At 42.7% G+C, this 26,024-nt stretch overlaps 63 non-coding genes across 63 annotated transcripts; all 63 read left to right on the top strand.

The window, feature by feature from the left end:
• Positions 1 to 110: 110 nt before the first annotated feature.
• LOC145872868 (5S ribosomal RNA) lies at positions 111 to 229 on the top strand. Its single transcript, XR_014388499.1, has one exon. It is a non-coding gene; the product is annotated as a 5S ribosomal RNA (ribosomal RNA).
• Positions 230 to 638: 409 nt separating this feature from the next.
• LOC145872880 (5S ribosomal RNA) lies at positions 639 to 757 on the top strand. Its single transcript, XR_014388511.1, has one exon. It is a non-coding gene; the product is annotated as a 5S ribosomal RNA (ribosomal RNA).
• A 139-nt stretch (positions 758 to 896) lies between these two features.
• LOC145872891 (5S ribosomal RNA) lies at positions 897 to 1,015 on the top strand. The gene has a single exon (XR_014388522.1). It is a non-coding gene; the product is annotated as a 5S ribosomal RNA (ribosomal RNA).
• Positions 1,016 to 1,424: 409 nt separating this feature from the next.
• On the top strand, positions 1,425 to 1,543 carry LOC145872902 (5S ribosomal RNA). Its single transcript, XR_014388533.1, has one exon. It is a non-coding gene; the product is annotated as a 5S ribosomal RNA (ribosomal RNA).
• Positions 1,544 to 1,952: 409 nt separating this feature from the next.
• Positions 1,953 to 2,071, top strand: LOC145872913 (5S ribosomal RNA). Its single transcript, XR_014388544.1, has one exon. It is a non-coding gene; the product is annotated as a 5S ribosomal RNA (ribosomal RNA).
• Positions 2,072 to 2,210: 139 nt separating this feature from the next.
• On the top strand, positions 2,211 to 2,329 carry LOC145872924 (5S ribosomal RNA). The gene has a single exon (XR_014388555.1). It is a non-coding gene; the product is annotated as a 5S ribosomal RNA (ribosomal RNA).
• Positions 2,330 to 2,468: 139 nt separating this feature from the next.
• Positions 2,469 to 2,587, top strand: LOC145872936 (5S ribosomal RNA). The gene has a single exon (XR_014388567.1). It is a non-coding gene; the product is annotated as a 5S ribosomal RNA (ribosomal RNA).
• Positions 2,588 to 2,996: 409 nt separating this feature from the next.
• On the top strand, positions 2,997 to 3,115 carry LOC145868814 (5S ribosomal RNA). Its single transcript, XR_014384810.1, has one exon. It is a non-coding gene; the product is annotated as a 5S ribosomal RNA (ribosomal RNA).
• Positions 3,116 to 3,254: 139 nt separating this feature from the next.
• Positions 3,255 to 3,373, top strand: LOC145872947 (5S ribosomal RNA). Its single transcript, XR_014388578.1, has one exon. It is a non-coding gene; the product is annotated as a 5S ribosomal RNA (ribosomal RNA).
• A 409-nt stretch (positions 3,374 to 3,782) lies between these two features.
• Positions 3,783 to 3,901, top strand: LOC145872958 (5S ribosomal RNA). The gene has a single exon (XR_014388589.1). It is a non-coding gene; the product is annotated as a 5S ribosomal RNA (ribosomal RNA).
• A 409-nt stretch (positions 3,902 to 4,310) lies between these two features.
• On the top strand, positions 4,311 to 4,429 carry LOC145868815 (5S ribosomal RNA). Its single transcript, XR_014384811.1, has one exon. It is a non-coding gene; the product is annotated as a 5S ribosomal RNA (ribosomal RNA).
• A 139-nt stretch (positions 4,430 to 4,568) lies between these two features.
• Positions 4,569 to 4,687, top strand: LOC145868539 (5S ribosomal RNA). The gene has a single exon (XR_014384535.1). It is a non-coding gene; the product is annotated as a 5S ribosomal RNA (ribosomal RNA).
• Positions 4,688 to 5,096: 409 nt separating this feature from the next.
• LOC145872969 (5S ribosomal RNA) lies at positions 5,097 to 5,215 on the top strand. Its single transcript, XR_014388600.1, has one exon. It is a non-coding gene; the product is annotated as a 5S ribosomal RNA (ribosomal RNA).
• A 409-nt stretch (positions 5,216 to 5,624) lies between these two features.
• LOC145868816 (5S ribosomal RNA) lies at positions 5,625 to 5,743 on the top strand. The gene has a single exon (XR_014384812.1). It is a non-coding gene; the product is annotated as a 5S ribosomal RNA (ribosomal RNA).
• Positions 5,744 to 5,882: 139 nt separating this feature from the next.
• LOC145868540 (5S ribosomal RNA) lies at positions 5,883 to 6,001 on the top strand. The gene has a single exon (XR_014384536.1). It is a non-coding gene; the product is annotated as a 5S ribosomal RNA (ribosomal RNA).
• A 409-nt stretch (positions 6,002 to 6,410) lies between these two features.
• Positions 6,411 to 6,529, top strand: LOC145872980 (5S ribosomal RNA). Its single transcript, XR_014388611.1, has one exon. It is a non-coding gene; the product is annotated as a 5S ribosomal RNA (ribosomal RNA).
• Positions 6,530 to 6,938: 409 nt separating this feature from the next.
• On the top strand, positions 6,939 to 7,057 carry LOC145872991 (5S ribosomal RNA). Its single transcript, XR_014388622.1, has one exon. It is a non-coding gene; the product is annotated as a 5S ribosomal RNA (ribosomal RNA).
• Positions 7,058 to 7,466: 409 nt separating this feature from the next.
• LOC145873002 (5S ribosomal RNA) lies at positions 7,467 to 7,585 on the top strand. The gene has a single exon (XR_014388633.1). It is a non-coding gene; the product is annotated as a 5S ribosomal RNA (ribosomal RNA).
• A 409-nt stretch (positions 7,586 to 7,994) lies between these two features.
• On the top strand, positions 7,995 to 8,113 carry LOC145873013 (5S ribosomal RNA). Its single transcript, XR_014388644.1, has one exon. It is a non-coding gene; the product is annotated as a 5S ribosomal RNA (ribosomal RNA).
• Positions 8,114 to 8,522: 409 nt separating this feature from the next.
• On the top strand, positions 8,523 to 8,641 carry LOC145873024 (5S ribosomal RNA). The gene has a single exon (XR_014388655.1). It is a non-coding gene; the product is annotated as a 5S ribosomal RNA (ribosomal RNA).
• A 139-nt stretch (positions 8,642 to 8,780) lies between these two features.
• Positions 8,781 to 8,899, top strand: LOC145873035 (5S ribosomal RNA). The gene has a single exon (XR_014388666.1). It is a non-coding gene; the product is annotated as a 5S ribosomal RNA (ribosomal RNA).
• Positions 8,900 to 9,038: 139 nt separating this feature from the next.
• LOC145873047 (5S ribosomal RNA) lies at positions 9,039 to 9,157 on the top strand. The gene has a single exon (XR_014388678.1). It is a non-coding gene; the product is annotated as a 5S ribosomal RNA (ribosomal RNA).
• Positions 9,158 to 9,566: 409 nt separating this feature from the next.
• LOC145868817 (5S ribosomal RNA) lies at positions 9,567 to 9,685 on the top strand. The gene has a single exon (XR_014384813.1). It is a non-coding gene; the product is annotated as a 5S ribosomal RNA (ribosomal RNA).
• Positions 9,686 to 9,824: 139 nt separating this feature from the next.
• On the top strand, positions 9,825 to 9,943 carry LOC145868541 (5S ribosomal RNA). Its single transcript, XR_014384537.1, has one exon. It is a non-coding gene; the product is annotated as a 5S ribosomal RNA (ribosomal RNA).
• Positions 9,944 to 10,352: 409 nt separating this feature from the next.
• LOC145873058 (5S ribosomal RNA) lies at positions 10,353 to 10,471 on the top strand. Its single transcript, XR_014388689.1, has one exon. It is a non-coding gene; the product is annotated as a 5S ribosomal RNA (ribosomal RNA).
• Positions 10,472 to 10,880: 409 nt separating this feature from the next.
• LOC145873069 (5S ribosomal RNA) lies at positions 10,881 to 10,999 on the top strand. The gene has a single exon (XR_014388700.1). It is a non-coding gene; the product is annotated as a 5S ribosomal RNA (ribosomal RNA).
• Positions 11,000 to 11,408: 409 nt separating this feature from the next.
• Positions 11,409 to 11,527, top strand: LOC145873080 (5S ribosomal RNA). The gene has a single exon (XR_014388711.1). It is a non-coding gene; the product is annotated as a 5S ribosomal RNA (ribosomal RNA).
• Positions 11,528 to 11,666: 139 nt separating this feature from the next.
• On the top strand, positions 11,667 to 11,785 carry LOC145873091 (5S ribosomal RNA). Its single transcript, XR_014388722.1, has one exon. It is a non-coding gene; the product is annotated as a 5S ribosomal RNA (ribosomal RNA).
• A 139-nt stretch (positions 11,786 to 11,924) lies between these two features.
• LOC145873102 (5S ribosomal RNA) lies at positions 11,925 to 12,043 on the top strand. The gene has a single exon (XR_014388733.1). It is a non-coding gene; the product is annotated as a 5S ribosomal RNA (ribosomal RNA).
• A 409-nt stretch (positions 12,044 to 12,452) lies between these two features.
• Positions 12,453 to 12,571, top strand: LOC145873113 (5S ribosomal RNA). The gene has a single exon (XR_014388745.1). It is a non-coding gene; the product is annotated as a 5S ribosomal RNA (ribosomal RNA).
• Positions 12,572 to 12,980: 409 nt separating this feature from the next.
• LOC145873124 (5S ribosomal RNA) lies at positions 12,981 to 13,099 on the top strand. The gene has a single exon (XR_014388756.1). It is a non-coding gene; the product is annotated as a 5S ribosomal RNA (ribosomal RNA).
• A 139-nt stretch (positions 13,100 to 13,238) lies between these two features.
• Positions 13,239 to 13,357, top strand: LOC145873135 (5S ribosomal RNA). The gene has a single exon (XR_014388767.1). It is a non-coding gene; the product is annotated as a 5S ribosomal RNA (ribosomal RNA).
• A 139-nt stretch (positions 13,358 to 13,496) lies between these two features.
• LOC145873146 (5S ribosomal RNA) lies at positions 13,497 to 13,615 on the top strand. The gene has a single exon (XR_014388779.1). It is a non-coding gene; the product is annotated as a 5S ribosomal RNA (ribosomal RNA).
• Positions 13,616 to 14,024: 409 nt separating this feature from the next.
• Positions 14,025 to 14,143, top strand: LOC145868818 (5S ribosomal RNA). Its single transcript, XR_014384814.1, has one exon. It is a non-coding gene; the product is annotated as a 5S ribosomal RNA (ribosomal RNA).
• Positions 14,144 to 14,282: 139 nt separating this feature from the next.
• Positions 14,283 to 14,401, top strand: LOC145871744 (5S ribosomal RNA). Its single transcript, XR_014387375.1, has one exon. It is a non-coding gene; the product is annotated as a 5S ribosomal RNA (ribosomal RNA).
• Positions 14,402 to 14,810: 409 nt separating this feature from the next.
• On the top strand, positions 14,811 to 14,929 carry LOC145869864 (5S ribosomal RNA). The gene has a single exon (XR_014385860.1). It is a non-coding gene; the product is annotated as a 5S ribosomal RNA (ribosomal RNA).
• A 139-nt stretch (positions 14,930 to 15,068) lies between these two features.
• LOC145873158 (5S ribosomal RNA) lies at positions 15,069 to 15,187 on the top strand. The gene has a single exon (XR_014388791.1). It is a non-coding gene; the product is annotated as a 5S ribosomal RNA (ribosomal RNA).
• Positions 15,188 to 15,596: 409 nt separating this feature from the next.
• Positions 15,597 to 15,715, top strand: LOC145873168 (5S ribosomal RNA). Its single transcript, XR_014388801.1, has one exon. It is a non-coding gene; the product is annotated as a 5S ribosomal RNA (ribosomal RNA).
• A 139-nt stretch (positions 15,716 to 15,854) lies between these two features.
• On the top strand, positions 15,855 to 15,973 carry LOC145873179 (5S ribosomal RNA). The gene has a single exon (XR_014388812.1). It is a non-coding gene; the product is annotated as a 5S ribosomal RNA (ribosomal RNA).
• Positions 15,974 to 16,382: 409 nt separating this feature from the next.
• LOC145873190 (5S ribosomal RNA) lies at positions 16,383 to 16,501 on the top strand. Its single transcript, XR_014388823.1, has one exon. It is a non-coding gene; the product is annotated as a 5S ribosomal RNA (ribosomal RNA).
• Positions 16,502 to 16,910: 409 nt separating this feature from the next.
• LOC145873201 (5S ribosomal RNA) lies at positions 16,911 to 17,029 on the top strand. Its single transcript, XR_014388834.1, has one exon. It is a non-coding gene; the product is annotated as a 5S ribosomal RNA (ribosomal RNA).
• Positions 17,030 to 17,438: 409 nt separating this feature from the next.
• LOC145873212 (5S ribosomal RNA) lies at positions 17,439 to 17,557 on the top strand. Its single transcript, XR_014388845.1, has one exon. It is a non-coding gene; the product is annotated as a 5S ribosomal RNA (ribosomal RNA).
• Positions 17,558 to 17,696: 139 nt separating this feature from the next.
• LOC145873223 (5S ribosomal RNA) lies at positions 17,697 to 17,815 on the top strand. The gene has a single exon (XR_014388856.1). It is a non-coding gene; the product is annotated as a 5S ribosomal RNA (ribosomal RNA).
• A 139-nt stretch (positions 17,816 to 17,954) lies between these two features.
• On the top strand, positions 17,955 to 18,073 carry LOC145873235 (5S ribosomal RNA). Its single transcript, XR_014388867.1, has one exon. It is a non-coding gene; the product is annotated as a 5S ribosomal RNA (ribosomal RNA).
• A 409-nt stretch (positions 18,074 to 18,482) lies between these two features.
• LOC145868819 (5S ribosomal RNA) lies at positions 18,483 to 18,601 on the top strand. Its single transcript, XR_014384815.1, has one exon. It is a non-coding gene; the product is annotated as a 5S ribosomal RNA (ribosomal RNA).
• A 139-nt stretch (positions 18,602 to 18,740) lies between these two features.
• On the top strand, positions 18,741 to 18,859 carry LOC145873246 (5S ribosomal RNA). The gene has a single exon (XR_014388880.1). It is a non-coding gene; the product is annotated as a 5S ribosomal RNA (ribosomal RNA).
• Positions 18,860 to 19,268: 409 nt separating this feature from the next.
• Positions 19,269 to 19,387, top strand: LOC145873257 (5S ribosomal RNA). The gene has a single exon (XR_014388892.1). It is a non-coding gene; the product is annotated as a 5S ribosomal RNA (ribosomal RNA).
• Positions 19,388 to 19,526: 139 nt separating this feature from the next.
• On the top strand, positions 19,527 to 19,645 carry LOC145873269 (5S ribosomal RNA). The gene has a single exon (XR_014388904.1). It is a non-coding gene; the product is annotated as a 5S ribosomal RNA (ribosomal RNA).
• A 139-nt stretch (positions 19,646 to 19,784) lies between these two features.
• On the top strand, positions 19,785 to 19,903 carry LOC145873280 (5S ribosomal RNA). The gene has a single exon (XR_014388915.1). It is a non-coding gene; the product is annotated as a 5S ribosomal RNA (ribosomal RNA).
• A 409-nt stretch (positions 19,904 to 20,312) lies between these two features.
• LOC145868820 (5S ribosomal RNA) lies at positions 20,313 to 20,431 on the top strand. Its single transcript, XR_014384816.1, has one exon. It is a non-coding gene; the product is annotated as a 5S ribosomal RNA (ribosomal RNA).
• Positions 20,432 to 20,570: 139 nt separating this feature from the next.
• Positions 20,571 to 20,689, top strand: LOC145873291 (5S ribosomal RNA). The gene has a single exon (XR_014388926.1). It is a non-coding gene; the product is annotated as a 5S ribosomal RNA (ribosomal RNA).
• A 409-nt stretch (positions 20,690 to 21,098) lies between these two features.
• LOC145873302 (5S ribosomal RNA) lies at positions 21,099 to 21,217 on the top strand. Its single transcript, XR_014388937.1, has one exon. It is a non-coding gene; the product is annotated as a 5S ribosomal RNA (ribosomal RNA).
• Positions 21,218 to 21,626: 409 nt separating this feature from the next.
• LOC145873313 (5S ribosomal RNA) lies at positions 21,627 to 21,745 on the top strand. The gene has a single exon (XR_014388948.1). It is a non-coding gene; the product is annotated as a 5S ribosomal RNA (ribosomal RNA).
• A 409-nt stretch (positions 21,746 to 22,154) lies between these two features.
• On the top strand, positions 22,155 to 22,273 carry LOC145873324 (5S ribosomal RNA). Its single transcript, XR_014388959.1, has one exon. It is a non-coding gene; the product is annotated as a 5S ribosomal RNA (ribosomal RNA).
• A 139-nt stretch (positions 22,274 to 22,412) lies between these two features.
• Positions 22,413 to 22,531, top strand: LOC145873335 (5S ribosomal RNA). The gene has a single exon (XR_014388970.1). It is a non-coding gene; the product is annotated as a 5S ribosomal RNA (ribosomal RNA).
• A 139-nt stretch (positions 22,532 to 22,670) lies between these two features.
• LOC145873346 (5S ribosomal RNA) lies at positions 22,671 to 22,789 on the top strand. The gene has a single exon (XR_014388981.1). It is a non-coding gene; the product is annotated as a 5S ribosomal RNA (ribosomal RNA).
• A 409-nt stretch (positions 22,790 to 23,198) lies between these two features.
• Positions 23,199 to 23,317, top strand: LOC145868821 (5S ribosomal RNA). Its single transcript, XR_014384817.1, has one exon. It is a non-coding gene; the product is annotated as a 5S ribosomal RNA (ribosomal RNA).
• Positions 23,318 to 23,456: 139 nt separating this feature from the next.
• LOC145873357 (5S ribosomal RNA) lies at positions 23,457 to 23,575 on the top strand. Its single transcript, XR_014388992.1, has one exon. It is a non-coding gene; the product is annotated as a 5S ribosomal RNA (ribosomal RNA).
• A 409-nt stretch (positions 23,576 to 23,984) lies between these two features.
• Positions 23,985 to 24,103, top strand: LOC145873368 (5S ribosomal RNA). Its single transcript, XR_014389003.1, has one exon. It is a non-coding gene; the product is annotated as a 5S ribosomal RNA (ribosomal RNA).
• Positions 24,104 to 24,242: 139 nt separating this feature from the next.
• On the top strand, positions 24,243 to 24,361 carry LOC145873380 (5S ribosomal RNA). The gene has a single exon (XR_014389015.1). It is a non-coding gene; the product is annotated as a 5S ribosomal RNA (ribosomal RNA).
• A 409-nt stretch (positions 24,362 to 24,770) lies between these two features.
• On the top strand, positions 24,771 to 24,889 carry LOC145868822 (5S ribosomal RNA). The gene has a single exon (XR_014384818.1). It is a non-coding gene; the product is annotated as a 5S ribosomal RNA (ribosomal RNA).
• A 139-nt stretch (positions 24,890 to 25,028) lies between these two features.
• Positions 25,029 to 25,147, top strand: LOC145873391 (5S ribosomal RNA). The gene has a single exon (XR_014389026.1). It is a non-coding gene; the product is annotated as a 5S ribosomal RNA (ribosomal RNA).
• Positions 25,148 to 25,556: 409 nt separating this feature from the next.
• LOC145873402 (5S ribosomal RNA) lies at positions 25,557 to 25,675 on the top strand. Its single transcript, XR_014389037.1, has one exon. It is a non-coding gene; the product is annotated as a 5S ribosomal RNA (ribosomal RNA).
• The last annotated feature ends 349 nt before the right edge of the window (positions 25,676 to 26,024 follow it).

Raw genomic sequence — 26,024 nt, forward strand, 5'->3', positions numbered from 1 at the left:
TACTTTTTCAGTGACACAAAGTTCAAGCTGCTTATCTAATTGGTGAAAATGCAATGTCTGTTTATCACACTCACTTTGACTATATATGTTGTAGCAAGAGATTGTTTCTCGCTTACGGCCATACCAGCCTGGGTACGCCCGATCTCGTCTGATCTCGGAAGCTAAGCAGGGTCGGGCCTGGTTAGTACTTGGATGGGAGACCGCCTGGGAATACCAGGTGCTGTAAGCATTTTGTCCACGAGGGTGTGCCCCTGCACTATTTCATCAGCAACACTGCCTTGTAGTAAGCATTTAATGATGAATTGACTAAATGCAGCTTCCTGCCTTTTTAATAGGATCAAATTTCCTTGTGTTTTCAATTAGCATCTGCCTTGTATTTATAAGACAAACAAGAATATTGTTGCTGAATGCAGCTTGTGTGTGCTTTGTGCTCCTTTGCCCTGTTCAAATGATGAAAGGAAATAAAGTTTGTATTTTATCCAACTACCTGTGCTAAAAAGTGATGGGAACAGTGTTTGTAATTTCTTCTACTTTTTCAGTGACACAAAGTTCAAGCTGCTTATCTAATTGGTGAAAATGCAATGTCTGTTTATCACACTCACTTTGACTATATATGTTGTAGCAAGAGATTGTTTCTCGCTTACGGCCATACCAGCCTGGGTACGCCCGATCTCGTCTGATCTCGGAAGCTAAGCAGGGTCGGGCCTGGTTAGTACTTGGATGGGAGACCGCCTGGGAATACCAGGTGCTGTAAGCATTTTGTCCACGAGGGTGTGCTCTTGCACTATTTCATCAGCAACACTGCCTTGTATTAAGCATTTAATGATGAATTGACTAAATGTCTGTTTTATCAGACTCACTTTGACTATATATGTTGTAGCAAGAGATTGTTTCTCGCTTACGGCCATACCAGCCTGGGTACGCCCGATCTCGTCTGATCTCGGAAGCTAAGCAGGGTCGGGCCTGGTTAGTACTTGGATGGGAGACCGCCTGGGAATACCAGGTGCTGTAAGCATTTTGTCCACGAGGGTGTGCCCCTGCACTATTTCATCAGCAACACTGCCTTGTAGTAAGCATTTAATGATGAATTGACTAAATGCAGCTTCCTGCCTTTTTAATAGGATCAAATTTCCTTGTGTTTTCAATTAGCATCTGCCTTGTATTTATAAGACAAACAAGAATATTGTTGCTGAATGCAGCTTGTGTGTGCTTTGTGCTCCTTTGCCCTGTTCAAATGATGAAAGGAAATAAAGTTTGTATTTTATCCAACTACCTGTGCTAAAAAGTGATGGGAACAGTGTTTGTAATTTCTTCTACTTTTTCAGTGACACAAAGTTCAAGCTGCTTATCTAATTGGTGAAAATGCAATGTCTGTTTATCACACTCACTTTGACTATATATGTTGTAGCAAGAGATTGTTTCTCGCTTACGGCCATACCAGCCTGGGTACGCCCGATCTCGTCTGATCTCGGAAGCTAAGCAGGGTCGGGCCTGGTTAGTACTTGGATGGGAGACCGCCTGGGAATACCAGGTGCTGTAAGCATTTTGTCCACGAGGGTGTGCCCCTGCACTATTTCATCAGCAACACTGCCTTGTAGTAAGCATTTAATGATGAATTGACTAAATGCAGCTTCCTGCCTTTTTAATAGGATCAAATTTCCTTGTGTTTTCAATTAGCATCTGCCTTGTATTTATAAGACAAACAAGAATATTGTTGCTGAATGCAGCTTGTGTGTGCTTTGTGCTCCTTTGCCCTGTTCAAATGATGAAAGGAAATAAAGTTTGTATTTTATCCAACTACCTGTGCTAAAAAGTGATGGGAACAGTGTTTGTAATTTCTTCTACTTTTTCAGTGACACAAAGTTCAAGCTGCTTATCTAATTGGTGAAAATGCAATGTCTGTTTATCACACTCACTTTGACTATATATGTTGTAGCAAGAGATTGTTTCTCGCTTACGGCCATACCAGCCTGGGTACGCCCGATCTCGTCTGATCTCGGAAGCTAAGCAGGGTCGGGCCTGGTTAGTACTTGGATGGGAGACCGCCTGGGAATACCAGGTGCTGTAAGCATTTTGTCCACGAGGGTGTGCTCTTGCACTATTTCATCAGCAACACTGCCTTGTATTAAGCATTTAATGATGAATTGACTAAATGTCTGTTTTATCAGACTCACTTTGACTATATATGTTGTAGCAAGAGATTGTTTCTCGCTTACGGCCATACCAGCCTGGGTACGCCCGATCTCGTCTGATCTCGGAAGCTAAGCAGGGTCGGGCCTGGTTAGTACTTGGATGGGAGACCGCCTGGGAATACCAGGTGCTGTAAGCATTTTGTCCACGAGGGTGTGCTCTTGCACTATTTCATCAGCAACACTGCCTTGTATTAAGCATTTAATGATGAATTGACTAAATGTCTGTTTTATCAGACTCACTTTGACTATATATGTTGTAGCAAGAGATTGTTTCTCGCTTACGGCCATACCAGCCTGGGTACGCCCGATCTCGTCTGATCTCGGAAGCTAAGCAGGGTCGGGCCTGGTTAGTACTTGGATGGGAGACCGCCTGGGAATACCAGGTGCTGTAAGCATTTTGTCCACGAGGGTGTGCCCCTGCACTATTTCATCAGCAACACTGCCTTGTAGTAAGCATTTAATGATGAATTGACTAAATGCAGCTTCCTGCCTTTTTAATAGGATCAAATTTCCTTGTGTTTTCAATTAGCATCTGCCTTGTATTTATAAGACAAACAAGAATATTGTTGCTGAATGCAGCTTGTGTGTGCTTTGTGCTCCTTTGCCCTGTTCAAATGATGAAAGGAAATAAAGTTTGTATTTTATCCAACTACCTGTGCTAAAAAGTGATGGGAACAGTGTTTGTAATTTCTTCTACTTTTTCAGTGACACAAAGTTCAAGCTGCTTATCTAATTGGTGAAAATGCAATGTCTGTTTATCACACTCACTTTGACTATATATGTTGTAGCAAGAGGTTGTTTCTCGCTTACGGCCATACCAGCCTGGGTACGCCCAATCTCGTCTGATCTCGGAAGCTAAGCAGGGTCGGGCCTGGTTAGTACTTGGATGGGAGACCGCCTGGGAATACCAGGTGCTGTAAGCATTTTGTCCACGAGGGTGTGCTCTTGCACTATTTCATCAGCAACACTGCCTTGTAGTAAGCATTTAATGATGAATTGACTAAATGTCTGTTTTATCAGACTCACTTTGACTATATATGTTGTAGCAAGAGATTGTTTCTCGCTTACGGCCATACCAGCCTGGGTACGCCCGATCTCGTCTGATCTCGGAAGCTAAGCAGGGTCGGGCCTGGTTAGTACTTGGATGGGAGACCGCCTGGGAATACCAGGTGCTGTAAGCATTTTGTCCACGAGGGTGTGCCCCTGCACTATTTCATCAGCAACACTGCCTTGTAGTAAGCATTTAATGATGAATTGACTAAATGCAGCTTCCTGCCTTTTTAATAGGATCAAATTTCCTTGTGTTTTCAATTAGCATCTGCCTTGTATTTATAAGACAAACAAGAATATTGTTGCTGAATGCAGCTTGTGTGTGCTTTGTGCTCCTTTGCCCTGTTCAAATGATGAAAGGAAATAAAGTTTGTATTTTATCCAACTACCTGTGCTAAAAAGTGATGGGAACAGTGTTTGTAATTTCTTCTACTTTTTCAGTGACACAAAGTTCAAGCTGCTTATCTAATTGGTGAAAATGCAATGTCTGTTTATCACACTCACTTTGACTATATATGTTGTAGCAAGAGATTGTTTCTCGCTTACGGCCATACCAGCCTGGGTACGCCCGATCTCGTCTGATCTCGGAAGCTAAGCAGGGTCGGGCCTGGTTAGTACTTGGATGGGAGACCGCCTGGGAATACCAGGTGCTGTAAGCATTTTGTCCACGAGGGTGTGCCCCTGCACTATTTCATCAGCAACACTGCCTTGTAGTAAGCATTTAATGATGAATTGACTAAATGCAGCTTCCTGCCTTTTTAATAGGATCAAATTTCCTTGTGTTTTCAATTAGCATCTGCCTTGTATTTATAAGACAAACAAGAATATTGTTGCTGAATGCAGCTTGTGTGTGCTTTGTGCTCCTTTGCCCTGTTCAAATGATGAAAGGAAATAAAGTTTGTATTTTATCCAACTACCTGTGCTAAAAAGTGATGGGAACAGTGTTTGTAATTTCTTCTACTTTTTCAGTGACACAAAGTTCAAGCTGCTTATCTAATTGGTGAAAATGCAATGTCTGTTTATCACACTCACTTTGACTATATATGTTGTAGCAAGAGGTTGTTTCTCGCTTACGGCCATACCAGCCTGGGTACGCCCAATCTCGTCTGATCTCGGAAGCTAAGCAGGGTCGGGCCTGGTTAGTACTTGGATGGGAGACCGCCTGGGAATACCAGGTGCTGTAAGCATTTTGTCCACGAGGGTGTGCTCTTGCACTATTTCATCAGCAACACTGCCTTGTAGTAAGCATTTAATGATGAATTGACTAAATGTCTGTTTTATCAGACTCACTTTGACTATATATGTTGTAGCAAGAGATTGTTTCTCGCTTACGGCCATACCAGCCTGGGTACGCCCGATCTCGTCTGATCTCGGAAGCTAAGCAGGGTCGGCCCTGGTTAGTACTTGGATGGGAGACCGCCTGGGAATACCAGGTGCTGTAAGCATTTTGTCCACGAGGGTGTGCCCCTGCACTATTTCATCAGCAACACTGCCTTGTAGTAAGCATTTAATGATGAATTGACTAAATGCAGCTTCCTGCCTTTTTAATAGGATCAAATTTCCTTGTGTTTTCAATTAGCATCTGCCTTGTATTTATAAGACAAACAAGAATATTGTTGCTGAATGCAGCTTGTGTGTGCTTTGTGCTCCTTTGCCCTGTTCAAATGATGAAAGGAAATAAAGTTTGTATTTTATCCAACTACCTGTGCTAAAAAGTGATGGGAACAGTGTTTGTAATTTCTTCTACTTTTTCAGTGACACAAAGTTCAAGCTGCTTATCTAATTGGTGAAAATGCAATGTCTGTTTATCACACTCACTTTGACTATATATGTTGTAGCAAGAGATTGTTTCTCGCTTACGGCCATACCAGCCTGGGTACGCCCGATCTCGTCTGATCTCGGAAGCTAAGCAGGGTCGGGCCTGGTTAGTACTTGGATGGGAGACCGCCTGGGAATACCAGGTGCTGTAAGCATTTTGTCCACGAGGGTGTGCCCCTGCACTATTTCATCAGCAACACTGCCTTGTAGTAAGCATTTAATGATGAATTGACTAAATGCAGCTTCCTGCCTTTTTAATAGGATCAAATTTCCTTGTGTTTTCAATTAGCATCTGCCTTGTATTTATAAGACAAACAAGAATATTGTTGCTGAATGCAGCTTGTGTGTGCTTTGTGCTCCTTTGCCCTGTTCAAATGATGAAAGGAAATAAAGTTTGTATTTTATCCAACTACCTGTGCTAAAAAGTGATGGGAACAGTGTTTGTAATTTCTTCTACTTTTTCAGTGACACAAAGTTCAAGCTGCTTATCTAATTGGTGAAAATGCAATGTCTGTTTATCACACTCACTTTGACTATATATGTTGTAGCAAGAGGTTGTTTCTCGCTTACGGCCATACCAGCCTGGGTACGCCCAATCTCGTCTGATCTCGGAAGCTAAGCAGGGTCGGGCCTGGTTAGTACTTGGATGGGAGACCGCCTGGGAATACCAGGTGCTGTAAGCATTTTGTCCACGAGGGTGTGCTCTTGCACTATTTCATCAGCAACACTGCCTTGTAGTAAGCATTTAATGATGAATTGACTAAATGTCTGTTTTATCAGACTCACTTTGACTATATATGTTGTAGCAAGAGATTGTTTCTCGCTTACGGCCATACCAGCCTGGGTACGCCCGATCTCGTCTGATCTCGGAAGCTAAGCAGGGTCGGCCCTGGTTAGTACTTGGATGGGAGACCGCCTGGGAATACCAGGTGCTGTAAGCATTTTGTCCACGAGGGTGTGCCCCTGCACTATTTCATCAGCAACACTGCCTTGTAGTAAGCATTTAATGATGAATTGACTAAATGCAGCTTCCTGCCTTTTTAATAGGATCAAATTTCCTTGTGTTTTCAATTAGCATCTGCCTTGTATTTATAAGACAAACAAGAATATTGTTGCTGAATGCAGCTTGTGTGTGCTTTGTGCTCCTTTGCCCTGTTCAAATGATGAAAGGAAATAAAGTTTGTATTTTATCCAACTACCTGTGCTAAAAAGTGATGGGAACAGTGTTTGTAATTTCTTCTACTTTTTCAGTGACACAAAGTTCAAGCTGCTTATCTAATTGGTGAAAATGCAATGTCTGTTTATCACACTCACTTTGACTATATATGTTGTAGCAAGAGATTGTTTCTCGCTTACGGCCATACCAGCCTGGGTACGCCCGATCTCGTCTGATCTCGGAAGCTAAGCAGGGTCGGGCCTGGTTAGTACTTGGATGGGAGACCGCCTGGGAATACCAGGTGCTGTAAGCATTTTGTCCACGAGGGTGTGCCCCTGCACTATTTCATCAGCAACACTGCCTTGTAGTAAGCATTTAATGATGAATTGACTAAATGCAGCTTCCTGCCTTTTTAATAGGATCAAATTTCCTTGTGTTTTCAATTAGCATCTGCCTTGTATTTATAAGACAAACAAGAATATTGTTGCTGAATGCAGCTTGTGTGTGCTTTGTGCTCCTTTGCCCTGTTCAAATGATGAAAGGAAATAAAGTTTGTATTTTATCCAACTACCTGTGCTAAAAAGTGATGGGAACAGTGTTTGTAATTTCTTCTACTTTTTCAGTGACACAAAGTTCAAGCTGCTTATCTAATTGGTGAAAATGCAATGTCTGTTTATCACACTCACTTTGACTATATATGTTGTAGCAAGAGATTGTTTCTCGCTTACGGCCATACCAGCCTGGGTACGCCCGATCTCGTCTGATCTCGGAAGCTAAGCAGGGTCGGGCCTGGTTAGTACTTGGATGGGAGACCGCCTGGGAATACCAGGTGCTGTAAGCATTTTGTCCACGAGGGTGTGCCCCTGCACTATTTCATCAGCAACACTGCCTTGTAGTAAGCATTTAATGATGAATTGACTAAATGCAGCTTCCTGCCTTTTTAATAGGATCAAATTTCCTTGTGTTTTCAATTAGCATCTGCCTTGTATTTATAAGACAAACAAGAATATTGTTGCTGAATGCAGCTTGTGTGTGCTTTGTGCTCCTTTGCCCTGTTCAAATGATGAAAGGAAATAAAGTTTGTATTTTATCCAACTACCTGTGCTAAAAAGTGATGGGAACAGTGTTTGTAATTTCTTCTACTTTTTCAGTGACACAAAGTTCAAGCTGCTTATCTAATTGGTGAAAATGCAATGTCTGTTTATCACACTCACTTTGACTATATATGTTGTAGCAAGAGATTGTTTCTCGCTTACGGCCATACCAGCCTGGGTACGCCCGATCTCGTCTGATCTCGGAAGCTAAGCAGGGTCGGGCCTGGTTAGTACTTGGATGGGAGACCGCCTGGGAATACCAGGTGCTGTAAGCATTTTGTCCACGAGGGTGTGCCCCTGCACTATTTCATCAGCAACACTGCCTTGTAGTAAGCATTTAATGATGAATTGACTAAATGCAGCTTCCTGCCTTTTTAATAGGATCAAATTTCCTTGTGTTTTCAATTAGCATCTGCCTTGTATTTATAAGACAAACAAGAATATTGTTGCTGAATGCAGCTTGTGTGTGCTTTGTGCTCCTTTGCCCTGTTCAAATGATGAAAGGAAATAAAGTTTGTATTTTATCCAACTACCTGTGCTAAAAAGTGATGGGAACAGTGTTTGTAATTTCTTCTACTTTTTCAGTGACACAAAGTTCAAGCTGCTTATCTAATTGGTGAAAATGCAATGTCTGTTTATCACACTCACTTTGACTATATATGTTGTAGCAAGAGATTGTTTCTCGCTTACGGCCATACCAGCCTGGGTACGCCCGATCTCGTCTGATCTCGGAAGCTAAGCAGGGTCGGGCCTGGTTAGTACTTGGATGGGAGACCGCCTGGGAATACCAGGTGCTGTAAGCATTTTGTCCACGAGGGTGTGCCCCTGCACTATTTCATCAGCAACACTGCCTTGTAGTAAGCATTTAATGATGAATTGACTAAATGCAGCTTCCTGCCTTTTTAATAGGATCAAATTTCCTTGTGTTTTCAATTAGCATCTGCCTTGTATTTATAAGACAAACAAGAATATTGTTGCTGAATGCAGCTTGTGTGTGCTTTGTGCTCCTTTGCCCTGTTCAAATGATGAAAGGAAATAAAGTTTGTATTTTATCCAACTACCTGTGCTAAAAAGTGATGGGAACAGTGTTTGTAATTTCTTCTACTTTTTCAGTGACACAAAGTTCAAGCTGCTTATCTAATTGGTGAAAATGCAATGTCTGTTTATCACACTCACTTTGACTATATATGTTGTAGCAAGAGATTGTTTCTCGCTTACGGCCATACCAGCCTGGGTACGCCCGATCTCGTCTGATCTCGGAAGCTAAGCAGGGTCGGGCCTGGTTAGTACTTGGATGGGAGACCGCCTGGGAATACCAGGTGCTGTAAGCATTTTGTCCACGAGGGTGTGCTCTTGCACTATTTCATCAGCAACACTGCCTTGTATTAAGCATTTAATGATGAATTGACTAAATGTCTGTTTTATCAGACTCACTTTGACTATATATGTTGTAGCAAGAGATTGTTTCTCGCTTACGGCCATACCAGCCTGGGTACGCCCGATCTCGTCTGATCTCGGAAGCTAAGCAGGGTCGGGCCTGGTTAGTACTTGGATGGGAGACCGCCTGGGAATACCAGGTGCTGTAAGCATTTTGTCCACGAGGGTGTGCTCTTGCACTATTTCATCAGCAACACTGCCTTGTATTAAGCATTTAATGATGAATTGACTAAATGTCTGTTTTATCAGACTCACTTTGACTATATATGTTGTAGCAAGAGATTGTTTCTCGCTTACGGCCATACCAGCCTGGGTACGCCCGATCTCGTCTGATCTCGGAAGCTAAGCAGGGTCGGGCCTGGTTAGTACTTGGATGGGAGACCGCCTGGGAATACCAGGTGCTGTAAGCATTTTGTCCACGAGGGTGTGCCCCTGCACTATTTCATCAGCAACACTGCCTTGTAGTAAGCATTTAATGATGAATTGACTAAATGCAGCTTCCTGCCTTTTTAATAGGATCAAATTTCCTTGTGTTTTCAATTAGCATCTGCCTTGTATTTATAAGACAAACAAGAATATTGTTGCTGAATGCAGCTTGTGTGTGCTTTGTGCTCCTTTGCCCTGTTCAAATGATGAAAGGAAATAAAGTTTGTATTTTATCCAACTACCTGTGCTAAAAAGTGATGGGAACAGTGTTTGTAATTTCTTCTACTTTTTCAGTGACACAAAGTTCAAGCTGCTTATCTAATTGGTGAAAATGCAATGTCTGTTTATCACACTCACTTTGACTATATATGTTGTAGCAAGAGGTTGTTTCTCGCTTACGGCCATACCAGCCTGGGTACGCCCAATCTCGTCTGATCTCGGAAGCTAAGCAGGGTCGGGCCTGGTTAGTACTTGGATGGGAGACCGCCTGGGAATACCAGGTGCTGTAAGCATTTTGTCCACGAGGGTGTGCTCTTGCACTATTTCATCAGCAACACTGCCTTGTAGTAAGCATTTAATGATGAATTGACTAAATGTCTGTTTTATCAGACTCACTTTGACTATATATGTTGTAGCAAGAGATTGTTTCTCGCTTACGGCCATACCAGCCTGGGTACGCCCGATCTCGTCTGATCTCGGAAGCTAAGCAGGGTCGGCCCTGGTTAGTACTTGGATGGGAGACCGCCTGGGAATACCAGGTGCTGTAAGCATTTTGTCCACGAGGGTGTGCCCCTGCACTATTTCATCAGCAACACTGCCTTGTAGTAAGCATTTAATGATGAATTGACTAAATGCAGCTTCCTGCCTTTTTAATAGGATCAAATTTCCTTGTGTTTTCAATTAGCATCTGCCTTGTATTTATAAGACAAACAAGAATATTGTTGCTGAATGCAGCTTGTGTGTGCTTTGTGCTCCTTTGCCCTGTTCAAATGATGAAAGGAAATAAAGTTTGTATTTTATCCAACTACCTGTGCTAAAAAGTGATGGGAACAGTGTTTGTAATTTCTTCTACTTTTTCAGTGACACAAAGTTCAAGCTGCTTATCTAATTGGTGAAAATGCAATGTCTGTTTATCACACTCACTTTGACTATATATGTTGTAGCAAGAGATTGTTTCTCGCTTACGGCCATACCAGCCTGGGTACGCCCGATCTCGTCTGATCTCGGAAGCTAAGCAGGGTCGGGCCTGGTTAGTACTTGGATGGGAGACCGCCTGGGAATACCAGGTGCTGTAAGCATTTTGTCCACGAGGGTGTGCCCCTGCACTATTTCATCAGCAACACTGCCTTGTAGTAAGCATTTAATGATGAATTGACTAAATGCAGCTTCCTGCCTTTTTAATAGGATCAAATTTCCTTGTGTTTTCAATTAGCATCTGCCTTGTATTTATAAGACAAACAAGAATATTGTTGCTGAATGCAGCTTGTGTGTGCTTTGTGCTCCTTTGCCCTGTTCAAATGATGAAAGGAAATAAAGTTTGTATTTTATCCAACTACCTGTGCTAAAAAGTGATGGGAACAGTGTTTGTAATTTCTTCTACTTTTTCAGTGACACAAAGTTCAAGCTGCTTATCTAATTGGTGAAAATGCAATGTCTGTTTATCACACTCACTTTGACTATATATGTTGTAGCAAGAGATTGTTTCTCGCTTACGGCCATACCAGCCTGGGTACGCCCGATCTCGTCTGATCTCGGAAGCTAAGCAGGGTCGGGCCTGGTTAGTACTTGGATGGGAGACCGCCTGGGAATACCAGGTGCTGTAAGCATTTTGTCCACGAGGGTGTGCCCCTGCACTATTTCATCAGCAACACTGCCTTGTAGTAAGCATTTAATGATGAATTGACTAAATGCAGCTTCCTGCCTTTTTAATAGGATCAAATTTCCTTGTGTTTTCAATTAGCATCTGCCTTGTATTTATAAGACAAACAAGAATATTGTTGCTGAATGCAGCTTGTGTGTGCTTTGTGCTCCTTTGCCCTGTTCAAATGATGAAAGGAAATAAAGTTTGTATTTTATCCAACTACCTGTGCTAAAAAGTGATGGGAACAGTGTTTGTAATTTCTTCTACTTTTTCAGTGACACAAAGTTCAAGCTGCTTATCTAATTGGTGAAAATGCAATGTCTGTTTATCACACTCACTTTGACTATATATGTTGTAGCAAGAGATTGTTTCTCGCTTACGGCCATACCAGCCTGGGTACGCCCGATCTCGTCTGATCTCGGAAGCTAAGCAGGGTCGGGCCTGGTTAGTACTTGGATGGGAGACCGCCTGGGAATACCAGGTGCTGTAAGCATTTTGTCCACGAGGGTGTGCTCTTGCACTATTTCATCAGCAACACTGCCTTGTATTAAGCATTTAATGATGAATTGACTAAATGTCTGTTTTATCAGACTCACTTTGACTATATATGTTGTAGCAAGAGATTGTTTCTCGCTTACGGCCATACCAGCCTGGGTACGCCCGATCTCGTCTGATCTCGGAAGCTAAGCAGGGTCGGGCCTGGTTAGTACTTGGATGGGAGACCGCCTGGGAATACCAGGTGCTGTAAGCATTTTGTCCACGAGGGTGTGCTCTTGCACTATTTCATCAGCAACACTGCCTTGTATTAAGCATTTAATGATGAATTGACTAAATATCTGTTTTATCAGACTCACTTTGACTATATATGTTGTAGCAAGAGATTGTTTCTCGCTTACGGCCATACCAGCCTGGGTACGCCCGATCTCGTCTGATCTCGGAAGCTAAGCAGGGTCGGGCCTGGTTAGTACTTGGATGGGAGACCGCCTGGGAATACCAGGTGCTGTAAGCATTTTGTCCACGAGGGTGTGCCCCTGCACTATTTCATCAGCAACACTGCCTTGTAGTAAGCATTTAATGATGAATTGACTAAATGCAGCTTCCTGCCTTTTTAATAGGATCAAATTTCCTTGTGTTTTCAATTAGCATCTGCCTTGTATTTATAAGACAAACAAGAATATTGTTGCTGAATGCAGCTTGTGTGTGCTTTGTGCTCCTTTGCCCTGTTCAAATGATGAAAGGAAATAAAGTTTGTATTTTATCCAACTACCTGTGCTAAAAAGTGATGGGAACAGTGTTTGTAATTTCTTCTACTTTTTCAGTGACACAAAGTTCAAGCTGCTTATCTAATTGGTGAAAATGCAATGTCTGTTTATCACACTCACTTTGACTATATATGTTGTAGCAAGAGATTGTTTCTCGCTTACGGCCATACCAGCCTGGGTACGCCCGATCTCGTCTGATCTCGGAAGCTAAGCAGGGTCGGGCCTGGTTAGTACTTGGATGGGAGACCGCCTGGGAATACCAGGTGCTGTAAGCATTTTGTCCACGAGGGTGTGCCCCTGCACTATTTCATCAGCAACACTGCCTTGTAGTAAGCATTTAATGATGAATTGACTAAATGCAGCTTCCTGCCTTTTTAATAGGATCAAATTTCCTTGTGTTTTCAATTAGCATCTGCCTTGTATTTATAAGACAAACAAGAATATTGTTGCTGAATGCAGCTTGTGTGTGCTTTGTGCTCCTTTGCCCTGTTCAAATGATGAAAGGAAATAAAGTTTGTATTTTATCCAACTACCTGTGCTAAAAAGTGATGGGAACAGTGTTTGTAATTTCTTCTACTTTTTCAGTGACACAAAGTTCAAGCTGCTTATCTAATTGGTGAAAATGCAATGTCTGTTTATCACACTCACTTTGACTATATATGTTGTAGCAAGAGATTGTTTCTCGCTTACGGCCATACCAGCCTGGGTACGCCCGATCTCGTCTGATCTCGGAAGCTAAGCAGGGTCGGGCCTGGTTAGTACTTGGATGGGAGACCGCCTGGGAATACCAGGTGCTGTAAGCATTTTGTCCACGAGGGTGTGCTCTTGCACTATTTCATCAGCAACACTGCCTTGTATTAAGCATTTAATGATGAATTGACTAAATGTCTGTTTTATCAGACTCACTTTGACTATATATGTTGTAGCAAGAGATTGTTTCTCGCTTACGGCCATACCAGCCTGGGTACGCCCGATCTCGTCTGATCTCGGAAGCTAAGCAGGGTCGGGCCTGGTTAGTACTTGGATGGGAGACCGCCTGGGAATACCAGGTGCTGTAAGCATTTTGTCCACGAGGGTGTGCTCTTGCACTATTTCATCAGCAACACTGCCTTGTATTAAGCATTTAATGATGAATTGACTAAATGTCTGTTTTATCAGACTCACTTTGACTATATATGTTGTAGCAAGAGATTGTTTCTCGCTTACGGCCATACCAGCCTGGGTACGCCCGATCTCGTCTGATCTCGGAAGCTAAGCAGGGTCGGGCCTGGTTAGTACTTGGATGGGAGACCGCCTGGGAATACCAGGTGCTGTAAGCATTTTGTCCACGAGGGTGTGCCCCTGCACTATTTCATCAGCAACACTGCCTTGTAGTAAGCATTTAATGATGAATTGACTAAATGCAGCTTCCTGCCTTTTTAATAGGATCAAATTTCCTTGTGTTTTCAATTAGCATCTGCCTTGTATTTATAAGACAAACAAGAATATTGTTGCTGAATGCAGCTTGTGTGTGCTTTGTGCTCCTTTGCCCTGTTCAAATGATGAAAGGAAATAAAGTTTGTATTTTATCCAACTACCTGTGCTAAAAAGTGATGGGAACAGTGTTTGTAATTTCTTCTACTTTTTCAGTGACACAAAGTTCAAGCTGCTTATCTAATTGGTGAAAATGCAATGTCTGTTTATCACACTCACTTTGACTATATATGTTGTAGCAAGAGGTTGTTTCTCGCTTACGGCCATACCAGCCTGGGTACGCCCAATCTCGTCTGATCTCGGAAGCTAAGCAGGGTCGGGCCTGGTTAGTACTTGGATGGGAGACCGCCTGGGAATACCAGGTGCTGTAAGCATTTTGTCCACGAGGGTGTGCTCTTGCACTATTTCATCAGCAACACTGCCTTGTAGTAAGCATTTAATGATGAATTGACTAAATGTCTGTTTTATCAGACTCACTTTGACTATATATGTTGTAGCAAGAGATTGTTTCTCGCTTACGGCCATACCAGCCTGGGTACGCCCGATCTCGTCTGATCTCGGAAGCTAAGCAGGGTTGGGCCTGGTTAGTACTTGGATGGGAGACCGCCTGGGAATACCAGGTGCTGTAAGCATTTTGTCCACGAGGGTGTGCCCCTGCACTATTTCATCAGCAACACTGCCTTGTAGTAAGCATTTAATGATGAATTGACTAAATGCAGCTTCCTGCCTTTTTAATAGGATCAAATTTCCTTGTGTTTTCAATTAGCATCTGCCTTGTATTTATAAGACAAACAAGAATATTGTTGCTGAATGCAGCTTGTGTGTGCTTTGTGCTCCTTTGCCCTGTTCAAATGATGAAAGGAAATAAAGTTTGTATTTTATCCAACTACCTGTGCTAAAAAGTGATGGGAACAGTGTTTGTAATTTCTTCTACTTTTTCAGTGACACAAAGTTCAAGCTGCTTATCTAATTGGTGAAAATGCAATGTCTGTTTATCACACTCACTTTGACTATATATGTTGTAGCAAGAGGTTGTTTCTCGCTTACGGCCATACCAGCCTGGGTACGCCCAATCTCGTCTGATCTCGGAAGCTAAGCAGGGTCGGGCCTGGTTAGTACTTGGATGGGAGACCGCCTTGGAATACCAGGTGCTGTAAGCATTTTGTCCACGAGGGTGTGCTCTTGCACTATTTCATCAGCAACACTGCCTTGTAGTAAGCATTTAATGATGAATTGACTAAATGTCTGTTTTATCAGACTCACTTTGACTATATATGTTGTAGCAAGAGATTGTTTCTCGCTTACGGCCATACCAGCCTGGGTACGCCCGATCTCGTCTGATCTCGGAAGCTAAGCAGGGTCGGGCCTGGTTAGTACTTGGATGGGAGACCGCCTGGGAATACCAGGTGCTGTAAGCATTTTGTCCACGAGGGTGTGCCCCTGCACTATTTCATCAGCAACACTGCCTTGTAGTAAGCATTTAATGATGAATTGACTAAATGCAGCTTCCTGCCTTTTTAATAGGATCAAATTTCCTTGTGTTTTCAATTAGCATCTGCCTTGTATTTATAAGACAAACAAGAATATTGTTGCTGAATGCAGCTTGTGTGTGCTTTGTGCTCCTTTGCCCTGTTCAAATGATGAAAGGAAATAAAGTTTGTATTTTATCCAACTACCTGTGCTAAAAAGTGATGGGAACAGTGTTTGTAATTTCTTCTACTTTTTCAGTGACACAAAGTTCAAGCTGCTTATCTAATTGGTGAAAATGCAATGTCTGTTTATCACACTCACTTTGACTATATATGTTGTAGCAAGAGATTGTTTCTCGCTTACGGCCATACCAGCCTGGGTACGCCCGATCTCGTCTGATCTCGGAAGCTAAGCAGGGTCGGGCCTGGTTAGTACTTGGATGGGAGACCGCCTGGGAATACCAGGTGCTGTAAGCATTTTGTCCACGAGGGTGTGCTCTTGCACTATTTCATCAGCAACACTGCCTTGTATTAAGCATTTAATGATGAATTGACTAAATGTCTGTTTTATCAGACTCACTTTGACTATATATGTTGTAGCAAGAGATTGTTTCTCGCTTACGGCCATACCAGCCTGGGTACGCCCGATCTCGTCTGATCTCGGAAGCTAAGCAGGGTCGGGCCTGGTTAGTACTTGGATGGGAGACCGCCTGGGAATACCAGGTGCTGTAAGCATTTTGTCCACGAGGGTGTGCCCCTGCACTATTTCATCAGCAACACTGCCTTGTAGTAAGCATTTAATGATGAATTGACTAAATGCAGCTTCCTGCCTTTTTAATAGGATCAAATTTCCTTGTGTTTTCAATTAGCATCTGCCTTGTATTTATAAGACAAACAAGAATATTGTTGCTGAATGCAGCTTGTGTGTGCTTTGTGCTCCTTTGCCCTGTTCAAATGATGAAAGGAAATAAAGTTTGTATTTTATCCAACTACCTGTGCTAAAAAGTGATGGGAACAGTGTTTGTAATTTCTTCTACTTTTTCAGTGACACAAAGTTCAAGCTGCTTATCTAATTGGTGAAAATGCAATGTCTGTTTATCACACTCACTTTGACTATATATGTTGTAGCAAGAGATTGTTTCTCGCTTACGGCCATACCAGCCTGGGTACGCCCGATCTCGTCTGATCTCGGAAGCTAAGCAGGGTCGGGCCTGGTTAGTACTTGGATGGGAGACCGCCTGGGAATACCAGGTGCTGTAAGCATTTTGTCCACGAGGGTGTGCCCCTGCACTATTTCATCAGCAACACTGCCTTGTAGTAAGCATTTAATGATGAATTGACTAAATGCAGCTTCCTGCCTTTTTAATAGGATCAAATTTCCTTGTGTTTTCAATTAGCATCTGCCTTGTATTTATAAGACAAACAAGAATATTGTTGCTGAATGCAGCTTGTGTGTGCTTTGTGCTCCTTTGCCCTGTTCAAATGATGAAAGGAAATAAAGTTTGTATTTTATCCAACTACCTGTGCTAAAAAGTGATGGGAACAGTGTTTGTAATTTCTTCTACTTTTTCAGTGACACAAAGTTCAAGCTGCTTATCTAATTGGTGAAAATGCAATGTCTGTTTATCACACTCACTTTGACTATATATGTTGTAGCAAGAGATTGTTTCTCGCTTACGGCCATACCAGCCTGGGTACGCCCGATCTCGTCTGATCTCGGAAGCTAAGCAGGGTCGGGCCTGGTTAGTACTTGGATGGGAGACCGCCTGGGAATACCAGGTGCTGTAAGCATTTTGTCCACGAGGGTGTGCCCCTGCACTATTTCATCAGCAACACTGCCTTGTAGTAAGCATTTAATGATGAATTGACTAAATGCAGCTTCCTGCCTTTTTAATAGGATCAAATTTCCTTGTGTTTTCAATTAGCATCTGCCTTGTATTTATAAGACAAACAAGAATATTGTTGCTGAATGCAGCTTGTGTGTGCTTTGTGCTCCTTTGCCCTGTTCAAATGATGAAAGGAAATAAAGTTTGTATTTTATCCAACTACCTGTGCTAAAAAGTGATGGGAACAGTGTTTGTAATTTCTTCTACTTTTTCAGTGACACAAAGTTCAAGCTGCTTATCTAATTGGTGAAAATGCAATGTCTGTTTATCACACTCACTTTGACTATATATGTTGTAGCAAGAGATTGTTTCTCGCTTACGGCCATACCAGCCTGGGTACGCCCGATCTCGTCTGATCTCGGAAGCTAAGCAGGGTCGGGCCTGGTTAGTACTTGGATGGGAGACCGCCTGGGAATACCAGGTGCTGTAAGCATTTTGTCCACGAGGGTGTGCTCTTGCACTATTTCATCAGCAACACTGCCTTGTATTAAGCATTTAATGATGAATTGACTAAATGTCTGTTTTATCAGACTCACTTTGACTATATATGTTGTAGCAAGAGATTGTTTCTCGCTTACGGCCATACCAGCCTGGGTACGCCCGATCTCGTCTGATCTCGGAAGCTAAGCAGGGTCGGGCCTGGTTAGTACTTGGATGGGAGACCGCCTGGGAATACCAGGTGCTGTAAGCATTTTGTCCACGAGGGTGTGCTCTTGCACTATTTCATCAGCAACACTGCCTTGTATTAAGCATTTAATGATGAATTGACTAAATGTCTGTTTTATCAGACTCACTTTGACTATATATGTTGTAGCAAGAGATTGTTTCTCGCTTACGGCCATACCAGCCTGGGTACGCCCGATCTCGTCTGATCTCGGAAGCTAAGCAGGGTCGGGCCTGGTTAGTACTTGGATGGGAGACCGCCTGGGAATACCAGGTGCTGTAAGCATTTTGTCCACGAGGGTGTGCCCCTGCACTATTTCATCAGCAACACTGCCTTGTAGTAAGCATTTAATGATGAATTGACTAAATGCAGCTTCCTGCCTTTTTAATAGGATCAAATTTCCTTGTGTTTTCAATTAGCATCTGCCTTGTATTTATAAGACAAACAAGAATATTGTTGCTGAATGCAGCTTGTGTGTGCTTTGTGCTCCTTTGCCCTGTTCAAATGATGAAAGGAAATAAAGTTTGTATTTTATCCAACTACCTGTGCTAAAAAGTGATGGGAACAGTGTTTGTAATTTCTTCTACTTTTTCAGTGACACAAAGTTCAAGCTGCTTATCTAATTGGTGAAAATGCAATGTCTGTTTATCACACTCACTTTGACTATATATGTTGTAGCAAGAGGTTGTTTCTCGCTTACGGCCATACCAGCCTGGGTACGCCCAATCTCGTCTGATCTCGGAAGCTAAGCAGGGTCGGGCCTGGTTAGTACTTGGATGGGAGACCGCCTGGGAATACCAGGTGCTGTAAGCATTTTGTCCACGAGGGTGTGCTCTTGCACTATTTCATCAGCAACACTGCCTTGTATTAAGCATTTAATGATGAATTGACTAAATGTCTGTTTTATCAGACTCACTTTGACTATATATGTTGTAGCAAGAGATTGTTTCTCGCTTACGGCCATACCAGCCTGGGTACGCCCGATCTCGTCTGATCTCGGAAGCTAAGCAGGGTCGGGCCTGGTTAGTACTTGGATGGGAGACCGCCTGGGAATACCAGGTGCTGTAAGCATTTTGTCCACGAGGGTGTGCCCCTGCACTATTTCATCAGCAACACTGCCTTGTAGTAAGCATTTAATGATGAATTGACTAAATGCAGCTTCCTGCCTTTTTAATAGGATCAAATTTCCTTGTGTTTTCAATTAGCATCTGCCTTGTATTTATAAGACAAACAAGAATATTGTTGCTGAATGCAGCTTGTGTGTGCTTTGTGCTCCTTTGCCCTGTTCAAATGATGAAAGGAAATAAAGTTTGTATTTTATCCAACTACCTGTGCTAAAAAGTGATGGGAACAGTGTTTGTAATTTCTTCTACTTTTTCAGTGACACAAAGTTCAAGCTGCTTATCTAATTGGTGAAAATGCAATGTCTGTTTATCACACTCACTTTGACTATATATGTTGTAGCAAGAGATTGTTTCTCGCTTACGGCCATACCAGCCTGGGTACGCCCGATCTCGTCTGATCTCGGAAGCTAAGCAGGGTCGGGCCTGGTTAGTACTTGGATGGGAGACCGCCTGGGAATACCAGGTGCTGTAAGCATTTTGTCCACGAGGGTGTGCTCTTGCACTATTTCATCAGCAACACTGCCTTGTATTAAGCATTTAATGATGAATTGACTAAATGTCTGTTTTATCAGACTCACTTTGACTATATATGTTGTAGCAAGAGATTGTTTCTCGCTTACGGCCATACCAGCCTGGGTACGCCCGATCTCGTCTGATCTCGGAAGCTAAGCAGGGTCGGGCCTGGTTAGTACTTGGATGGGAGACCGCCTGGGAATACCAGGTGCTGTAAGCATTTTGTCCACGAGGGTGTGCTCTTGCACTATTTCATCAGCAACACTGCCTTGTATTAAGCATTTAATGATGAATTGACTAAATGTCTGTTTTATCAGACTCACTTTGACTATATATGTTGTAGCAAGAGATTGTTTCTCGCTTACGGCCATACCAGCCTGGGTACGCCCGATCTCGTCTGATCTCGGAAGCTAAGCAGGGTCGGGCCTGGTTAGTACTTGGATGGGAGACCGCCTGGGAATACCAGGTGCTGTAAGCATTTTGTCCACGAGGGTGTGCCCCTGCACTATTTCATCAGCAACACTGCCTTGTAGTAAGCATTTAATGATGAATTGACTAAATGCAGCTTCCTGCCTTTTTAATAGGATCAAATTTCCTTGTGTTTTCAATTAGCATCTGCCTTGTATTTATAAGACAAACAAGAATATTGTTGCTGAATGCAGCTTGTGTGTGCTTTGTGCTCCTTTGCCCTGTTCAAATGATGAAAGGAAATAAAGTTTGTATTTTATCCAACTACCTGTGCTAAAAAGTGATGGGAACAGTGTTTGTAATTTCTTCTACTTTTTCAGTGACACAAAGTTCAAGCTGCTTATCTAATTGGTGAAAATGCAATGTCTGTTTATCACACTCACTTTGACTATATATGTTGTAGCAAGAGGTTGTTTCTCGCTTACGGCCATACCAGCCTGGGTACGCCCAATCTCGTCTGATCTCGGAAGCTAAGCAGGGTCGGGCCTGGTTAGTACTTGGATGGGAGACCGCCTGGGAATACCAGGTGCTGTAAGCATTTTGTCCACGAGGGTGTGCTCTTGCACTATTTCATCAGCAACACTGCCTTGTATTAAGCATTTAATGATGAATTGACTAAATGTCTGTTTTATCAGACTCACTTTGACTATATATGTTGTAGCAAGAGATTGTTTCTCGCTTACGGCCATACCAGCCTGGGTACGCCCGATCTCGTCTGATCTCGGAAGCTAAGCAGGGTCGGGCCTGGTTAGTACTTGGATGGGAGACCGCCTGGGAATACCAGGTGCTGTAAGCATTTTGTCCACGAGGGTGTGCCCCTGCACTATTTCATCAGCAACACTGCCTTGTAGTAAGCATTTAATGATGAATTGACTAAATGCAGCTTCCTGCCTTTTTAATAGGATCAAATTTCCTTGTGTTTTCAATTAGCATCTGCCTTGTATTTATAAGACAAACAAGAATATTGTTGCTGAATGCAGCTTGTGTGTGCTTTGTGCTCCTTTGCCCTGTTCAAATGATGAAAGGAAATAAAGTTTGTATTTTATCCAACTACCTGTGCTAAAAAGTGATGGGAACAGTGTTTGTAATTTCTTCTACTTTTTCAGTGACACAAAGTTCAAGCTGCTTATCTAATTGGTGAAAATGCAATGTCTGTTTATCACACTCACTTTGACTATATATGTTGTAGCAAGAGATTGTTTCTCGCTTACGGCCATACCAGCCTGGGTACGCCCGATCTCGTCTGATCTCGGAAGCTAAGCAGGGTCGGGCCTGGTTAGTACTTGGATGGGAGACCGCCTGGGAATACCAGGTGCTGTAAGCATTTTGTCCACGAGGGTGTGCCCCTGCACTATTTCATCAGCAACACTGCCTTGTAGTAAGCATTTAATGATGAATTGACTAAATGCAGCTTCCTGCCTTTTTAATAGGATCAAATTTCCTTGTGTTTTCAATTAGCATCTGCCTTGTATTTATAAGACAAACAAGAATATTGTTGCTGAATGCAGCTTGTGTGTGCTTTGTGCTCCTTTGCCCTGTTCAAATGATGAAAGGAAATAAAGTTTGTATTTTATCCAACTACCTGTGCTAAAAAGTGATGGGAACAGTGTTTGTAATTTCTTCTACTTTTTCAGTGACACAAAGTTCAAGCTGCTTATCTAATTGGTGAAAATGCAATGTCTGTTTATCACACTCACTTTGACTATATATGTTGTAGCAAGAGATTGTTTCTCGCTTACGGCCATACCAGCCTGGGTACGCCCGATCTCGTCTGATCTCGGAAGCTAAGCAGGGTCGGGCCTGGTTAGTACTTGGATGGGAGACCGCCTGGGAATACCAGGTGCTGTAAGCATTTTGTCCACGAGGGTGTGCCCCTGCACTATTTCATCAGCAACACTGCCTTGTAGTAAGCATTTAATGATGAATTGACTAAATGCAGCTTCCTGCCTTTTTAATAGGATCAAATTTCCTTGTGTTTTCAATTAGCATCTGCCTTGTATTTATAAGACAAACAAGAATATTGTTGCTGAATGCAGCTTGTGTGTGCTTTGTGCTCCTTTGCCCTGTTCAAATGATGAAAGGAAATAAAGTTTGTATTTTATCCAACTACCTGTGCTAAAAAGTGATGGGAACAGTGTTTGTAATTTCTTCTACTTTTTCAGTGACACAAAGTTCAAGCTGCTTATCTAATTGGTGAAAATGCAATGTCTGTTTATCACACTCACTTTGACTATATATGTTGTAGCAAGAGATTGTTTCTCGCTTACGGCCATACCAGCCTGGGTACGCCCGATCTCGTCTGATCTCGGAAGCTAAGCAGGGTCGGGCCTGGTTAGTACTTGGATGGGAGACCGCCTGGGAATACCAGGTGCTGTAAGCATTTTGTCCACGAGGGTGTGCTCTTGCACTATTTCATCAGCAACACTGCCTTGTATTAAGCATTTAATGATGAATTGACTAAATGTCTGTTTTATCAGACTCACTTTGACTATATATGTTGTAGCAAGAGATTGTTTCTCGCTTACGGCCATACCAGCCTGGGTACGCCCGATCTCGTCTGATCTCGGAAGCTAAGCAGGGTCGGGCCTGGTTAGTACTTGGATGGGAGACCGCCTGGGAATACCAGGTGCTGTAAGCATTTTGTCCACGAGGGTGTGCTCTTGCACTATTTCATCAGCAACACTGCCTTGTATTAAGCATTTAATGATGAATTGACTAAATGTCTGTTTTATCAGACTCACTTTGACTATATATGTTGTAGCAAGAGATTGTTTCTCGCTTACGGCCATACCAGCCTGGGTACGCCCGATCTCGTCTGATCTCGGAAGCTAAGCAGGGTCGGGCCTGGTTAGTACTTGGATGGGAGACCGCCTGGGAATACCAGGTGCTGTAAGCATTTTGTCCACGAGGGTGTGCCCCTGCACTATTTCATCAGCAACACTGCCTTGTAGTAAGCATTTAATGATGAATTGACTAAATGCAGCTTCCTGCCTTTTTAATAGGATCAAATTTCCTTGTGTTTTCAATTAGCATCTGCCTTGTATTTATAAGACAAACAAGAATATTGTTGCTGAATGCAGCTTGTGTGTGCTTTGTGCTCCTTTGCCCTGTTCAAATGATGAAAGGAAATAAAGTTTGTATTTTATCCAACTACCTGTGCTAAAAAGTGATGGGAACAGTGTTTGTAATTTCTTCTACTTTTTCAGTGACACAAAGTTCAAGCTGCTTATCTAATTGGTGAAAATGCAATGTCTGTTTATCACACTCACTTTGACTATATATGTTGTAGCAAGAGGTTGTTTCTCGCTTACGGCCATACCAGCCTGGGTACGCCCAATCTCGTCTGATCTCGGAAGCTAAGCAGGGTCGGGCCTGGTTAGTACTTGGATGGGAGACCGCCTGGGAATACCAGGTGCTGTAAGCATTTTGTCCACGAGGGTGTGCTCTTGCACTATTTCATCAGCAACACTGCCTTGTATTAAGCATTTAATGATGAATTGACTAAATGTCTGTTTTATCAGACTCACTTTGACTATATATGTTGTAGCAAGAGATTGTTTCTCGCTTACGGCCATACCAGCCTGGGTACGCCCGATCTCGTCTGATCTCGGAAGCTAAGCAGGGTCGGGCCTGGTTAGTACTTGGATGGGAGACCGCCTGGGAATACCAGGTGCTGTAAGCATTTTGTCCACGAGGGTGTGCCCCTGCACTATTTCATCAGCAACACTGCCTTGTAGTAAGCATTTAATGATGAATTGACTAAATGCAGCTTCCTGCCTTTTTAATAGGATCAAATTTCCTTGTGTTTTCAATTAGCATCTGCCTTGTATTTATAAGACAAACAAGAATATTGTTGCTGAATGCAGCTTGTGTGTGCTTTGTGCTCCTTTGCCCTGTTCAAATGATGAAAGGAAATAAAGTTTGTATTTTATCCAACTACCTGTGCTAAAAAGTGATGGGAACAGTGTTTGTAATTTCTTCTACTTTTTCAGTGACACAAAGTTCAAGCTGCTTATCTAATTGGTGAAAATGCAATGTCTGTTTATCACACTCACTTTGACTATATATGTTGTAGCAAGAGATTGTTTCTCGCTTACGGCCATACCAGCCTGGGTACGCCCGATCTCGTCTGATCTCGGAAGCTAAGCAGGGTCGGGCCTGGTTAGTACTTGGATGGGAGACCGCCTGGGAATACCAGGTGCTGTAAGCATTTTGTCCACGAGGGTGTGCTCTTGCACTATTTCATCAGCAACACTGCCTTGTATTAAGCATTTAATGATGAATTGACTAAATGTCTGTTTTATCAGACTCACTTTGACTATATATGTTGTAGCAAGAGATTGTTTCTCGCTTACGGCCATACCAGCCTGGGTACGCCCGATCTCGTCTGATCTCGGAAGCTAAGCAGGGTCGGGCCTGGTTAGTACTTGGATGGGAGACCGCCTGGGAATACCAGGTGCTGTAAGCATTTTGTCCACGAGGGTGTGCCCCTGCACTATTTCATCAGCAACACTGCCTTGTAGTAAGCATTTAATGATGAATTGACTAAATGCAGCTTCCTGCCTTTTTAATAGGATCAAATTTCCTTGTGTTTTCAATTAGCATCTGCCTTGTATTTATAAGACAAACAAGAATATTGTTGCTGAATGCAGCTTGTGTGTGCTTTGTGCTCCTTTGCCCTGTTCAAATGATGAAAGGAAATAAAGTTTGTATTTTATCCAACTACCTGTGCTAAAAAGTGATGGGAACAGTGTTTGTAATTTCTTCTACTTTTTCAGTGACACAAAGTTCAAGCTGCTTATCTAATTGGTGAAAATGCAATGTCTGTTTATCACACTCACTTTGACTATATATGTTGTAGCAAGAGGTTGTTTCTCGCTTACGGCCATACCAGCCTGGGTACGCCCAATCTCGTCTGATCTCGGAAGCTAAGCAGGGTCGGGCCTGGTTAGTACTTGGATGGGAGACCGCCTGGGAATACCAGGTGCTGTAAGCATTTTGTCCACGAGGGTGTGCTCTTGCACTATTTCATCAGCAACACTGCCTTGTATTAAGCATTTAATGATGAATTGACTAAATGTCTGTTTTATCAGACTCACTTTGACTATATATGTTGTAGCAAGAGATTGTTTCTCGCTTACGGCCATACCAGCCTGGGTACGCCCGATCTCGTCTGATCTCGGAAGCTAAGCAGGGTCGGGCCTGGTTAGTACTTGGATGGGAGACCGCCTGGGAATACCAGGTGCTGTAAGCATTTTGTCCACGAGGGTGTGCCCCTGCACTATTTCATCAGCAACACTGCCTTGTAGTAAGCATTTAATGATGAATTGACTAAATGCAGCTTCCTGCCTTTTTAATAGGATCAAATTTCCTTGTGTTTTCAATTAGCATCTGCCTTGTATTTATAAGACAAACAAGAATATTGTTGCTGAATGCAGCTTGTGTGTGCTTTGTGCTCCTTTGCCCTGTTCAAATGATGAAAGGAAATAAAGTTTGTATTTTATCCAACTACCTGTGCTAAAAAGTGATGGGAACAGTGTTTGTAATTTCTTCTACTTTTTCAGTGACACAAAGTTCAAGCTGCTTATCTAATTGGTGAAAATGCAATGTCTGTTTATCACACTCACTTTGACTATATATGTTGTAGCAAGAGATTGTTTCTCGCTTACGGCCATACCAGCCTGGGTACGCCCGATCTCGTCTGATCTCGGAAGCTAAGCAGGGTCGGGCCTGGTTAGTACTTGGATGGGAGACCGCCTGGGAATACCAGGTGCTGTAAGCATTTTGTCCACGAGGGTGTGCCCCTGCACTATTTCATCAGCAACACTGCCTTGTAGTAAGCATTTAATGATGAATTGACTAAATGCAGCTTCCTGCCTTTTTAATAGGATCAAATTTCCTTGTGTTTTCAATTAGCATCTGCCTTGTATTTATAAGACAAACAAGAATATTGTTGCTGAATGCAGCTTGTGTGTGCTTTGTGCTCCTTTGCCCTGTTCAAATGATGAAAGGAAATAAAGTTTGTATTTTATCCAACTACCTGTGCTAAAAAGTGATGGGAACAGTGTTTGTAATTTCTTCTACTTTTTCAGTGACACAAAGTTCAAGCTGCTTATCTAATTGGTGAAAAT

The sequence above is a fragment of the Salmo salar genome, unplaced genomic scaffold (genome assembly GCF_965601325.2).
Source record: "Salmo salar unplaced genomic scaffold, fSalSal1 ptg000293l, whole genome shotgun sequence".
Taxonomy (NCBI): Eukaryota; Metazoa; Chordata; class Actinopteri; order Salmoniformes; family Salmonidae; genus Salmo; species Salmo salar.